This window comes from Columba livia, chromosome 2 (genome assembly GCF_036013475.1).
Source record: "Columba livia isolate bColLiv1 breed racing homer chromosome 2, bColLiv1.pat.W.v2, whole genome shotgun sequence".
NCBI classification, from domain to species: domain Eukaryota; kingdom Metazoa; phylum Chordata; class Aves; order Columbiformes; family Columbidae; genus Columba; species Columba livia.
Window position 1 is genome coordinate 16,907,049 of NC_088603.1, and position 15,444 is coordinate 16,922,492.

The 15,444-nt window shown below is 39.5% G+C and overlaps 1 long non-coding RNA gene across 1 annotated transcript; it reads left to right on the forward strand.

The window, feature by feature from the left end:
• The first annotated feature begins 15 nt into the window (after positions 1-15).
• On the forward strand, positions 16-13,930 carry LOC110359974 (uncharacterized). Its single transcript, XR_010469951.1, has 4 exons — positions 16-147; positions 8,720-8,802; positions 10,042-10,180; positions 11,020-13,930. It is a non-coding gene; the product is annotated as an uncharacterized LOC110359974 (long non-coding RNA).
• Positions 13,931-15,444: the final 1,514 nt, after the last annotated feature.

The window sequence follows — 15,444 nt, forward strand, 5'->3', positions numbered from 1 at the left end:
GCCGCTCCTTAAAGGGGCCGCGCTCGGCGAGGTGAGGGGCGAGGCGGGGCGGTGGGTCGCGGAGCCGGGATAGGGCCGGTCACCCGCAGCGACGTGAGGGGCACGTTTCGCCCCGGCGGAGCAACCTGCCGATAGCCCCTAGCAAAAGTAACGGCCACTGGCGCCGGAGTGAAGCCGTAAAGTGGACACCGAGGTGCGGGGCCGGGCTCGGCGGGGCCTGAGGAGAGTGTCGGGTCCGGTGGCAGCCGCCGCATCGGTCTGCCGCTCTCCAGGCAGCGGAATGCGGGATTGCCGCCGGTGAATGCCGGCGGACGGTGGGTACCGAGGCGCAGCGTCGCCGCCCATCCAAAGCGTGGAGGTCAGGCCAGGGGCAGATCGGTTCAGACCCCCAGCCCTGCCAGCCGGAGGGTGTGAGGCGGCATCGTGCTGCCGGCCCGGGATCCCTGTCACACAGGTGTGAGGGTACCCGAGACCTGGGCCTTCCACCTCAACAGCCAATGTGTTGAAGGGTGCTGGGAGTATTTTGGGTCCCTTTCATCATGGCTGGCCCAAAGAATACTTAATTATTTATTAAAAGGGACCCAGGCCCAGCAAAAGACTTCCAGAGCAGCGAAGGAACTAGGAACTAGTTAGCGAAGGCTAACTCATGCATTAATGTAAGTGTATGGATGGCTCCTGCGTTAACAACATTTCTGGGCAGTATTTCTTTGTAGTTTGTATTCAGAAACATAGGACTTCATTCTCTTTATTAACTTGCACAACTTTTCCAGACTATCTCAACAAAGTTGCCAGGTTTGCTCCTGCTGGGCTGGAGCAGATCCTGGAAAGCCCTAAGGGAGCAGGTTGTCTAGAGGAACAATACAATGAATGTCCTGCTTTCTTCCTAGTACTGTGACCACATGGAGTAGAAGTTTGGTTGAAACAGAAAGTTATCACCACTTCTTGTTTAAAGGGAGAAACTTTTTTTTTTTCTTTTTTTTTTTCCCCAGAGGTGTGTGTTTGAAGCTGAGGCATCATTAGGAAGATGGAGGAAATAGGATTATGATGTTGTAGACCTCACCTCAGTAGTGCAGCAAAGGTATTTGGCCACACAATAAAAGGGAGACGGTGCATTCAAGTTTTCTGATTTTAAACACCCCAGAAGGTAGAACATCCTTTCTTGTATCTTCTCTCACTTTAATCTTTTACTTTAGACAAATGTTTTTCTAAGTAAATTATATGGAGGATTCAAGCGCTGCTTCTGTTGATCAGATCTTACAAAGCAACCTGAAAAATGACCACAGCACATACCACACAGAGAATTACCAAAGAGGGAATCAATAGAATGAGTATGTTAAATCTGAGAATTTAAGTAGAGAACACAACTGAACAAAATAGGTGCTTCTGTTCCATTCAGTTGCATGTGCAACAGCAGAGCCACCTTCACTTCTCCATATCTGTGTGAAGACTGCAGAGAAGCAGAAGAAAATCTAAAGGTGTGGAAACATGCTCAGATGAGGCAAACCTAAAAACTTTAAAGTCAACACCAAACTAGTATTTAACAAGTCATGCTACAAAATATCTTTGTTCACAGCACTACAGTGGCTTTGTGCTCCAGATGGGTTCAGAACTGATACTGAGGGCTTAGCTTGAAACGTTGCTGGGCTTTATAGCTTTGTGGCAGGCAGAAGTTTCTTAATTGCAGGATAATAATGTGGTGCGGGCTCATGCATTTTGCCTAGTAGTTATGAATTGCTTTGTGCAGACACATGAAAATAAAAGCATTGACGTGTCCTTCCAGTCTGACTGAGGGAGAGAAGGAGGAAAGCTAGCATGGAAAAGAGGTCAAACATAAACCTTAGGAGGGTTAAAAGTTTTTTATTAAAAAAGTGACCTTGAAAATGTGGTTTATTCATCTGCCTTTCAACACAATTTGTCCTATTGTTCAACATCCGTATTTGAAACTATCCAAGGCTTTCCCTTTCCTTAAGGAATAAAAGAGGCAGCACTTTCTCACTAGAATTGTCAAGGTTTAGAGATGGAATTCTGCTCCTTCAAAATTTCCCTCTAACACAGACCTGAGAGAATTGTCTAAATGGACAGGAGAAAAAAGTAACTGGAATGTTAAATTTGTTTTTGTTGTGATTGACATGATGCTGTCTTTATTTGTTTTCAAATACCGGCATGGTTTCTTGATGGAACTTTTACAACTGAAAACCTGCAACCCATTTGTTTGGATTTAGCTTTAGGCACAGTCCCTGCAATCTTCTGCCAGAGATTTTTCTGCTGCAAACTTAATCCATGATCTAGATACATGAATATTTCAAATTTACATTTAAAAAAAAAGATTGATTTGAATTCCAAGGGAAGAGAGGGAAGAACAATGATGCTGTATCTTTTGTTCCCAGAAGAATGAGGAAAGAATTTTAATTATTAAAGAAATATAATTTGGGTCAGACAAAACATTTTAATTCATGTCAGTTAAAAATACTATTTTCTCTGCTTTTTAATGTGTTAGACACAAGCATGTTTGATTTATGATGGGTTTCAAAAACATCTGTACTTTGGGGCACAAGCAAATACTTATTTAGACAATGGGTCTCCCTGGGGATTGGATATAGGAAAGAAGTTACATTCTTTTGCAAAGAATTCTGTGTTTTCCACTCCGTGAAGTATCTTGCTTTGTTTTGGAAAGACAGAAGACACAATGACTCAACCTATTATAAAGGAGCCCAGAAACTTTCACCTTTATGTGACTGGTGTGAATATGAGCCAGGCTAGCACCAATGAAATGCTGTTACTGTTTCTTGCCTTTTAAGTGACACACATGAAAATAATCGGTCATCTCAGTCTCATTGGCAGCATACAAGTATTCACATCTTAAAAACATTTGGAACCAGTTGGCAATCTGAGGCCTTGTCTGCACTCAGGATTAGCTCCGATTTCAGAAATTATTTTAGCTTCTGTACAAACCCACTGTAAAGTTGTGCAAGTTGTGATCTACGCTGCTGTTTGCACCATTTGATGGCTGAAGTGGGTACTAGTGCAAACTGCAGAGGAGGCTGAAGGAAAGGAACCAGTTTCTGAATGGTTACGTGTCCTGAATCAGCTCTCATGATGTGCTTGAGTAGTTTATTTGAAGTTTTTCAGGAAAAAGTGTTTAGTGTATCAGCAGATAAACATCTGTAGTGTTGTTTTAAGTTCAGGCTGCACTCAGTGGAGATTCTATTCTGTAACCAGTTGCTGTGCTGTATATGCATTGATATGATTAGAAGCAGGGTTGAAAGTAACATTTAAATTTGCTAGTAAACTTCTCAGACTTCAGTAAGCCAGGTCTGTGAATGAATGTTGTGTCCGCTCCTTTTAAGTCCATGATCTTGAATCCAGACATCTCTACACTTAAGGGTTGTCCTTGCCAAGCTTTGGAACTGACCTCTGTAGTTCAGCACCGTCGGTATACTATGACAATGATGTGCCTCACTGTAGAGCCCAGTGTAAACTACTGATGTCAACAAAGAGGCCAGAGAGAGAGACAGAAATACGTCTGTTCCTGCAAGGTTTCCACATATGGGGAAAGCAGAAAAAAAGTAATGATCTACATTTCAGATGCTTTTCTAAATGAACGTATTCAACAATGTGGCAGGGTAGTAGCTTTCTCTTCCTGTGTAAGACCATGCCAAACTGGAGTTTAAAAGAAGGTGTGAAAAACTCTGGGACAAGTGTAGAATTTTAGAAAAGAGCCAAAGCCCCTGTCCACCCTCAGAAGAAGAGAATGACAGAGCTCTGGCAGCCATTGCAGCCACCACCGCTTTATTTACGAGTTCCTGGAGTCAGTCCAGTGTAATTATGGGCCTGAACTCCAGATCAGATTCACTTGACATTTGAGAAAGTCTGTGGAAAAACAGTAATAATAAACTGATAATAACCATCCATCTCATAAGCAACAAAAAATAAAGGGAAGAGAAAGGGCGGGTGGGGAGAGGGGACAGCAACATAATCGCTGAAAGATCTGCTTGTCAGGAGATCCTTTCAGTATATACCCCTATGTATTTTCTAAAAGGACCTATGGAGAATTTTGGAGTAAGTCCTGACTCATGTCAGTGCTATTGCAATTACTGCACTGGAAAAAATGAAAATGGGGGTGCAAAGGAAGCTGGGATAAGTTGGGGCAGCAGTTTCTCTTGGTGGAGTAGAGAGTTTGTGGCCCACATGGCATTTATCCAAGCACGCTCATCACCTAAATTATATTACCATGAAGCCGTTGGCTTTGGAAAAAAGACGTTTGAAGAAACTATGCTGTAGCATATGATTTGTTTTCAATTTCATGCACAGTACAGAAATGTAATTTTTGTATTTTACTGCAGTCTCTGATTCTGCTTATTCATATCAATGATAGAACATGGATGAATATCGGGGTTACAAATCTTTGTATTTAAAACATCTGCAGTCTTATACCAGGATTTATATTCCGCTGTTAAATCCTTTCCATTTGAATCACTCCAGATTATTTTCTATTGGTTTTCTGTAAGACTACTTTAAAAACACAACTCTCTGGGAGTTTTCCAGAAAAAAATATTTTTGAAGTAAGATAAGCTGATTAGCTCTTCTGAATGGAAAAGATGTCTTCTCTGACAAGAAAGAGGGCTGACATTTAGTTTACAGTTGTCTCAAGTATTTTATTTCAGGTGATGGAATTGAATTGCAAGTTATGAGTGAATGTTTAGCAAAGCGATAACAGTTACATTTAGGCTACACCTGAACAGCATATTGTGAGTTTTACCCATGTAGATTTCAGAACATGCACAGGTACAAAGGAGTCCATATATGTAAATGGATTTCCTCAGAGGAAGCATTCCAATTAGCTGCTTTCATCAAACAACAGCAACCAAACGTTGAGTGCCCTGGCAATCAATATCGAGCACAGTAACACTAGACAGCGTGTGAAGGAAAAAGAATCCTGGCTGAATGAATGGGGTTATTGGCCCAGAACACATTGTCTTCAAGTGACCTGCTTTACTGTGCTCACCTGCCTTTTCAGCAACTTCCCACTCACAACTGGAGTAAGTAACTCCAGTTCTGAAGGAGGAAGGATATTGAAAAAGGAGTCATCACAACTATATGCAGAACAAATTCAGTTCTCGGATATCCCATGAACATACACTTCTTCAGGATAAGTGCATGGGAATCACACACATGGAAGTGGTTTAGCTAGGGTTATTCAGCCCGTTCTCACTGATCTGACAATGGTAACAGGTATTTCTGCTTAGGAACTATACGTAGAACTAGCGTTCTAAGTTATTGAACTTTGGGGGTTTTTAATTTGGCTTTTTATTTAACTTATTTGACAGTTATTCAATACTATAGATTATTGTGTTATTTCTATATGTTTTGATGCTTTAATCTGTAAATATGTGTCTCATAGGTCTTGAGGAGGTGACTTAGCAGTCTGAAGTGCTGGTGCAGCATCAATAATAGAAGTGTAATATATAGGAATGGATTTTTTTTTCTTATCTGGCTTTCACCAAACATGTCATTTTTTCATTCCTGGTAATTTTGTAGGGGCAGAATTTGAGAATGCTGACTATTGTCTGGAACAGCCTTACCAGAATAGCAATTCTGCCTGGGCTGCTGGGTATCTGGAAATCCTAGACACATTCAATGTGCACTGCAGATCAGTTCCACGAAGCATGCAGTACTTCCACAGTGTTAGACCTTCTGAGCATATGTTGCCCAGATGAACTGCACAACCCATAGTAAACCCACTTACGGTGCAAAGTCACATTAGCTATATAATTTATGTACTGTACATCTGATACTCTGACATGATGGGCTTACAGTCATTTTCTGTTCTGCACATGCTCATAGATTTCTACTGGGTATTTCTTGGTGCAAATCATCTGACTTTTTATTTGCTTGTTTGCATGTCTCTCAATGATGAGACACTGTTGCCTGGAAAAAAAATTATTTTGGGATCAGTGCATAAAATTCAGCGAGACTCTGTTGTAGTTGGTCAGCTGAGATTGCATCCAAACCACTGAACTCGGTGGAATGTTGGAGCACTGGGTCACACTGAAAGGAGCTTTCAGCTACTGACGGCATCTGAAGAACATCAAGAAAATGTTGAAAGGCTCAGTAAATACCCTTCAGAAAGTAGCTGGCACTGACGTATGGATTTCAGCAAAGGCAGTGGGACTGTCTGCCGCAGAGTTTTCTTCGTGTTATTTGGTGTAACAGTACTCACATGAAGCTCATAGTTGTTAAAATAAATGCTGCTTCTAGAATAACACGTGGGATTTTGAACTCCATTCCTCAACTTTGGCTTTCCCTGCCATCTAACAGTCTCACAGCAGATACTAAAATGTTGAACAGTTACCATGCAAGAGGAACTACACTAAGAATTCCGTAATGACAAGAAACATCAACATTAGCCATTCCAGTTGGCTGTTCCTAAGAATTTTGAGAGTTATTGGCATCAAATATTCACAGTCTGTAGTGTCAAAAGGAACTCAGTGTTGATATTCCAGAAGTGCTGCCTTACCCTAGCAATACTGGATGGCACTCAAGTGCATCCCTGTGATTTCAGAAAGGTACATATCTGGTGTGCAGACAGTGATACAGTCATTTACCTGTGCTGTGATTGTGACACAATAAAGACTATCATCTATAACATTAACGGCTTTGAAATACAGGTATATGCAAGGGGCATAAAAGGAATCCCCAGCCTTCCAGACCTCATCGGGCTGTGTAACTGTGCCATGAGTTTGTAGTTTGTTGTTGCCTTCTGGAATGACATATGTGAAAAAGAAATGGAGCAAAATCAGTGTCAGTCCATTCACATGCAGGGCTCTTCCCAAATGGAAAACCTGCAGGTTCCAGTCCTTATTTTAAGTCCTTGCACTTATGTAGTTGAGCTTACCAGTTTATTGTTTTGTCCATATGCCCGTCCATCTTCTGTTTCCACAGAGGTGTTGTTTTGTATGGGTGTTCTTGTGTTTCCAACACTGTGAGGAAGTATGCAATTTTTAAATAATGATATCAATAAAAATACAAGTACATTCAGCAGTTCACTCACACAGTCTTAACATACATTAGCCTTTATGAAAGTCTTGTATGGAGGTAAGGTGTTTACTTGCAAACATCTACAGCTAGAGCTTTAATTGCTTCAGTGTGCGCAACATGTGATTGCTTATATGCGATAGTATGAGAGCAGTCTGCCCTCTGGGAGTCCTTTCACTGTATAACTTCTTGGTTGTAGGGAAAGGATTGCTTTGTACAACTTTGGAGCAACAAGGTTTTTATTTTACATATTCAAGTCATTAAATAAGTTGCATTCAAGGGGACAAGAGTATTTGGAAACAGCAATCTAATTTTCTTCATTGTTTCAGCTGGAAAATAGGAGAGAAATAGTCAGAATAATTAAATGTTTAATTTTGACATTTTTAAGTGAAATGTTTTTGCTTTGGATTTGGAAGTGGCAGGTCAATTTTATATTTGGCGTAATTTTTAGAAGAACCGCAAACCCCTTAAATAAATGTCAGCATAAACCAAAACACTTTAGAAAAATCACAACTGTGAAAGTTTTAAATTGTTTTTGTTTGTTTGTTTGTTTGTTTTTCATTGCAACTCACTGAATCAGAAATCCATGACCCGTTTGTCTTCATGGGCTAGTCTGACCACTACCCAAAGGTTCGGTATTACTGTCTGCATGAAGCTGTATCTTGGTTTCTTGAGCTGGAGTCATTGTCGTTAAAGCTGAGAAATGGAAGTGGATGATCCCAAATGATCCACTGGCAATAATAATTTGTCTGGAGTGCTCTGGTGCTTAAACACAGGGTTCCCCTGAAGACCCACAACAGCAAATACTTAAAGATACGTGAAAAGCACAACCTTTTTAAAATAATCTCTCCCAAGTCTTGTAGCTGCCAATGACATACAAACATACAGTATAAATCATGTCAGCGCTCCCAAGAAAAGTCTGAGGTTTTAGCACTAGGATCCTGTACTTTAATAACCTGTTCATTATTTATTTTTCCTCTTACACTAATGTGTTAGATATGAGAGGGGCTAGGAAAAAACCAAAACCAAAACAATAAAAAAACCCCACAAGCAAACAAAACAAAAACGAGAAGACACTTCTTACAGGCAACCCCCATTGAAGGATATAAGACTGTAGAAGGTGAAACTGGAGCTTAGAGTGACTTCTGTCTACAAGAATGAAAATATTTGCAGTCTCACTTGCCATGTTTGCAGTCAGAACAGCTACATGGAACCCATCCTCCTCCAAGCCAGTGTGTTCATATCCCATCTGTGTGAAATAAAGACTCCATTTTTTGGCTTGCCTAAAGCACCTTTTCAGAGAAATAGAATAAGGTTATTTGAATAGGAAAGCCCTAATTTAAACAAGTGACACTCTATACAACTCAGAGCTTTTTCAGCAAACTGAATTCATGAAGGAACAAAAAGACTAAACAGAGATGTTTTGTCTCCTAATGAAACCCCCCAACCTCTTTTAGGTCAAAATAAAACTTTCAAGGCAGGAATTTAATAGACATTTTATGAAATAAGTTCTTGTTTACTACCAAGTTGTACAGTAAGTAGTTTGGTGACCTAGCAGTTGCTCTTTGTTGCATGATTGTATTGTGATCTTTCATATGAAAAACAGATAGTGTCAATGTGCTGTGTAATGGAAATACTGTCTTTCATATAAACTGATTTTGCTAATGCTCTTATATATTCACAGGTTGTCTACAATGTGACTCAGCAGGACTAGAGAGAAAACACAGTGTGGACCATCAGCTACAATGCACAACCACAAAAATGAAGGTTAGGGTGTCTCTCAGCTGAGAACTCAGCCTCTGAATATACTGAATTTGTGTGAGAACCACAGCACACATTTCCGAAGTGATATATTGCCACTATGTTGTAGGCAGTAAGGCAGAAAGGTAGAAAAAATGTTTTAAAATATATGCTTGCAAGTTCATTACAACACTGACACAATTCCACACACACATTTCCCCCAGCTCTGAAGATGCTGTTGCCAAAAATTTGTGTGTGGTGGTAAGCAACAGCAGAACATGAAAACATAGTAATGCAAGCTCTGACTCTGTGTCAAGGGGTAGTTTCCATAACAATGATCATTTTGCAAAAATCAGAAATTATTTAGTGATAAGATACATTCTCCAAACTGACAATGAGTGAAAGCACCTCAAATCAAGGACAAATTCTCTTCTGCCAACATATATCTCTTCATTGATGTACTCCAAAGTCTGGGTACTGAAGTTGTGGATGAGCAAGGGAGCACCCATGCCTGGGAAAATCCCTGGAGACCAGTTGCATTAACTCTGAACCCCATCATGTTGCTGTAACAGTCAGGAAGAGCCAGAGCAGAAAGTTTTTTGAAGCTCAGTGGGCTTAATGACATGGGAAGGTCATGAGCAGTGAGCTGCCCAACTGCGCTAGGAGGCCTTTCTCCTACTGTGAACTAATGGCTGCATAAGGTACAAAGGAGTGGAAAACCAGACTCTAAAGATACCTTTCATTAGATGCAAACTGTTTACATTTTAACCTATTAAAATATCGCAGTATGTTCTAATCGTGTAAATCCATAATCTTGAAGCCTGTCCAAAACCAATTTAAGAGGCTATTACCTGCAACAAGGATGTCACAAGTCAAGGAACGTTGAATGTGCTGCACAGATCTATATAATGAACACATTTGGGTGGGATTGCTTGTAGGTTCACAGATTTGGGCTGGCTTGAGCAGGCTTAGATCACTTTATTGGAAACTGCATCCTCTTACACTAAAGCTGGACCTTCTTCCTGTGCTTCTCTGGTTTTCTGTTATTCTAAACATAATTATCAGCTATCTTTACACCCAGGTCCAACTCCCTATATGCTGCTTAACCATTCTCACTAAAGCAAATAACCCTCCCCAATCTGATGTGAGTATAATTATATTTCATTACTTCAGAACTGAGCCATGAAAGGGCCATAAAGTGTTACGTTTTACTCTAGAAACGGTGAGAAAAACATGGAATAATATAATACTACATCTCCTTGACAGTGCTGGCATCTGTGAATGGAAGGGGTTTGTGGTGCTGCATGTGTGCAGATCATCAAATACAGAAGAATGAAGGGGTAAAGTTCAGATAACCTAGGAGAGGCTTAACTACCATTTTTTCATAGTGGCAATAACGCGAAAGGTGAGAGAAAGTGTGTAGATAAACATCTTATTGATGGGGACAATGACTGCAAGTTTGTTCTGCAGAAATCCACTGTTGTCGTGTCTCTTCCTCCTTTGTTAACATTTGAACCTGAGTGAAAATGAGCAGTTGTGAAAGTTGGTAGAGACTTCAAGTTTGGTTTTATGCTACTGTGTGACCTTTTTATGCTGCCAAGGTGGCACAAAAAAGCACAAAGTGGGGAAGGAGCAGCTGCTACTAACAGCATCTTTGGGGAAGATGTTCTGGTTGCAGCCCAGGCGGTGGTGCCAGGGCAGAATTCTTTCCAGGCCCAGAGAGACAGGTGACCCTCAGGTGACTGTGCTGCTAGCTGACCTGCCAAGTGTGACAAGTATAAGATGTAGAGAACACTTATATAACATTTGTGGTATTTTTTTAGGAAAACTTAGTAGAAAATAGTAACCACGAATACTCTGAGGCAGCTACCCAATGTATTCCTAGTGCTGGGCAAACATTTTCTAAATTAGTGTTTTCCATTTCGAAAATGCTGATTCATCAGTGGGAAAATGTCAAGGTGGATGTTTCATGTTGGAAATATTCATACTTAGTAAAAGGAAATTTGGTTAAGGCTCATTGCGAAGGTTTTGGAATAGTGTATTTCTTATTTATTACTCCTCTTTCAGAAGAACTCTTATTCTTTAAAAAAAAAAAAGGGGGAATGGGGGCAAAAAAACTCAATGGATTTTTTGATTTTTTTAAAATTTTGTTTTAACAAAATAGTCTATTCCTATTGACATGACTTTTTTTGAACATTTTGTTTTACAGAACTTTATAAATTCTCTACTTTTCCCTCCCTCCAGGCCTGGACATGTTTCAAAATGTCAGAAGTTCCTGTGAAATAGAAGTACCAGTTCTGCCATAGCTGTCTGTGGAGCCTTTAGAATGGGGAATACTAGTTAATCTCTCTAATTACCCCCATAAACCCAAATTTTCAGGAGAGAGAAAAAAGTAAGAAAAAAAAATTAGAGAAGAAATAACATGCAGATTTTTTGTAGTGAACTTGTCCTCAATAACTGAAGCATACATGCAATTTTTCCTGTAACAGAACTAGTTCTACTTATGTACAGAAGCTTTCTAGCAATAAGCCTGTGTCTGCCCTCTGACTCTGCTGTATGAAGGAGACATCAGCGGTATGGTACAAGCCATTCTTCTAGTGACTTTTTGCAGCAGACTGGAATAAGAAGATGGACTTTGTTTCAATCTGTGGCAAAAATCACTCATAAAATCCTGGAATCTGAATGTAACCATTTGGGGCCTTTTAAAGCTGCCTTGATTTGCTTGACTGTGCTATTTCAACTGCTCATTATTGGCATACTGAAATATTCATCTACAAACTTGGAAATCCCAGTTCTCTTTCTGAACTGAGTGCCTCTAATTTATTCAACTGAAGTTAGGAGTTTCATTTTTCAAGTAAATTTAACAAATGCTTTCTCTCTCTCAAATCCCTTTTCAGAAGATTAAAAGAGGGAGTATCTAAAGAGGATATAATATCCTAAGGCATTCACCTTCTTAATAAGATTGATCCTGCCTAAGAAGACTATGGATAATTCAAGCCATCTGACCAAATCACTTTTCATTTCTATAAGTGTCTTGGTCAGGTTGTATATGTAAGGTGGACAAAGGGAGAGAGATGTGAAGGCAACAGCAAATACAGCCAGGTAACTTCTGGTAGACTAAACACCAGAGAGAGAACTGCACAGATTAGGAAGAAGGTTCTGTGATACTCTGGCTTTTATTTTTTTAAGTCAAAAAGGAACCAAAAGGAAGTTCATGACTTTATTTATTCCAATAATGTGTTAAAACTGGATGCACAAAAAAGTAACAAACTATCTACATAAAATATTTCCATTTACTGGCTCCTCCCATCTGGATTTCCTGGATTATGGCCAAAGAGCTTTAGCTGCCAGATTTTTCTCTAACAGAAAATCCATCTGAGCAGAATTTAATACTGGCAGAGGATGTTTGGAGACATGTGTGAAAAATTAGGAACCCTTTAAGGGAAGAAGTCACCCAATTAAAAATGTGCAGAAAATAATCTATCATACATTCCCATCAAATCTCTTTTGATTTCAAGTACCAGAATAATGACTGGATCAAACCCAGTTGAGTCTAGAGCTGGCTGCACTGTCTGTTATGGATTTACCATTATTTTTTGAGAGATAAAAAAATCTAAATTGTGCTTTTTAATGTTTTTAGTTTTGCTTTTTATGTACTTTCATTGTTGAATACCTTGCACAAATAATTTTCAGTCCTTTGGCTATTTAAAACAGCGTCCTTTGAGTATTTCAGCACATTTATCCGTGTTGTGTGTTTGTACTTTCAGGTATTGTTTTTCCCTGACTGGATAACTCTTAATTTTAAAATAGATTTATCAATAATCAGGAAATAAAAATACCAAACTGTAGCATATTCTGTTTCAAAAGGATATTAATTTTCCTAAAATGTGTGAAACATTTGTATCCATAGGCATTTGGAGGAAATGCTAAATAAGACAACAGATTAATAAGGCTACCAATTAACAAATCACATTCTTCAGCTTATTAACAGGCATATTTGCTACTTAAGCGAGTTTTTTTGGTTTTGCTGTGTAAATACTGACTCAACCCTACCACAGAATGTGTGGTACTGGGCCTGTAGTACAGAAATCAGAGAGGTAGGGTTTTTCTGTTTTGTAGAGAAAAACGAAAAAGTGCAAAATAATTCTTTGAGGTTTTATTTTCCCCCTGAAATAGAGCTGTTTAATTTTGTAATTATTGTCAAAACACTTTATTGTTTAAAGAAATAACCCCCTTTTTTAAGAAAAAAGTCAAAATAATTTCCTTATTTTCAAAGTAAATATTTATTTTTCAGCATTCTGGAACAAAAACATTTGGGTGGCATTCATTTGACCAGCTGTAACCATCACTTATCACATACATATCTTTCAATAAAGTGAACTGACATCCAGACAGGCCTGTTTCTCTGAGCTGACTATAACTATGGAGTTAGACAAAATGCTTAACTCAGGTCTGGCTACAGATAAGTATATTCCAAAAAAATCCCAAACAACCCACCTGTCCTTTTTGGAGTAGGTTTGAAATGACTTCACATATTGAACTCTGAAATTTGTGAATTCTTTTCAGTTCAAACCTGATTTATTCTGCATATTTGGTCCAAAACCACTTCTGAAGCATGCCCCAGAGAGAGGGGAAATGAATGTACAGTATTTAATTCTCCATGTCTATAAAGATTTGAATTCTATTATTTCCTCTCCAATTATATCTCTTTTATCATAGCTGCAGGGTGTGTTTCAGAGTTACCCTTTACTCTGCTAATCAAGAAGAATGTGTCTGTTATTCTCCACATTTCTTTTGTGGTGACCGTCACCGTTTCTGGGGGTGTGTGAGCAAGATGTTCACCTCACCAGACATACCACTAGAAGTCTGAACAGAAACAGCCCCATGAATTCCCAGCCTTGCAGCTTCTGTGGTGGATTAAATAGAGATCTATGCGTTTCAGAATGAAAGACAAACACATCCTTCAGGAGCGTCTTCTGCAACCAATGTGATACAGACCTTAAAAATTATTTGGATATTTGGCAAAGATCTTGGCTTCACTGGGAAGCCGCTGGACCTCAGGAGCCTCAGGCATAGGCTGTCATCACATATGGCATCTCAGATACTACCAGTGAAGATAAAATAATTTCATAATAAATGTAAAATTTGTAGGCTATATTCCGATATTGACAGAACTACTTCTTGATGTAATGAAAAGTAATTTAGTTTCTTTTTTCTTGTGCAGGTTGTGGCATACCTATCTCCTCGTGTCTGATTTGGCAACTAGTTGCAATATTTTTCACAGAATCAAAGCACAATTCAGGTTAGGAAGAATTTCTGGAAGTCATCTAATCTAATCTTCTGCTTAAAACAGGACTAACTTCAATATTAAATCAAGTTGCTCATCAACTTGTCCAGTTGAGTTTAGAGTAAGGATGATGTTTCTGCAAGCTTTTGGAACAACTTGTTTTGGTATTTGGCTGCCCTCAAGGAATTTTTTTCCTAATCAGAATTTCCTTTTTGCAGTTTGTCTCTGTCTCTCTAAGAATAATGTGCCTCCGTCTTCTCCATAACTACCCAACAGATAATTAAGACAGCAATTAGATCTCCACTTTTGGCCTTCTAATCTCAAACTCGATTGTCTCGGCCTCTCCTTGTAAGTCAAGCACTTCAACCTCTTAACCATTGTAGTTGGGCTCTACTAAAGTATGTTATAGTTTTGACATTTTCTGAAATTTCTTAGAATTGCTACCTTAAAAAATCCCAAGCCCTTGAAGTTAAAATACGTTTTTATTTGTGTAGTTGCTGATGCATTTGCTGTAACCTGATCATCCCAAAAGAGAACCTCTTCAAAAATGCAACCAGTTTTTCTAGTCATCTGGTCTGTGGAAGAATGGATTACTCCATCAAGGCAGCCAAATTTAACACAGAAAAAAAACAGATTTAGCAACCGTATCAAAAGCAGACATTATTTGAAGAGACATAAGACTCATATTCCACCCAGATACCAACCTAGGCAGTTAGTGCAAACAAGTTCCGAATTCCCATTTTAAAGGTGGATGAAGAATGTATTTATATAAAACTGTTTAAAATCCAAAAATAGTAGTGAGTGTGTATATAGGATTAAAAATTACACATACATTTCTGGAGCCATGCTAGGGAAGAACAATGTGTGATCAAAATTAGGGCATTGAATCTCTTTCTGTCAGAAAATATTAAGATTTAACATAGGGTATGGAAGGCATGATTGGAATTAATACACCAATTCCTCTTTGATTTCTGTAGAATGGCATCGATGTAGACTGGCAGATTTCTCTCCCTGAAGACTCCTTAACTGCAGATTCAAACATCTGCACCCAGTCCTGCTTCCATGTCTATAGGAACAATTTTAAATATTGGAGCAGAAGCCGAGCCTGTGCTCCTGTCTTTATCTATCGCTTGCTCTTGCACAGGGAAGCCCCAGCGTTAGTGTCAATCCAAAACGAAGTAAGTTATGAGCTGAAGGGAGGAGTAAGCGCTGTCCTGAGCGCTGGGGTGGGTGCCTGCTGTTCCCAGTGGCCGTTCTGCAAATGGGTCAGTGGCTGATGCGTGCTCTTTGCCTGGTAACCACCACCGGCTGCCTGCGGGGAGGGAGGCAGCTGAGTCCTGGTAGCCCTGCACAATCTGGTGGTCAGGGCTGAGTGCCTGCTG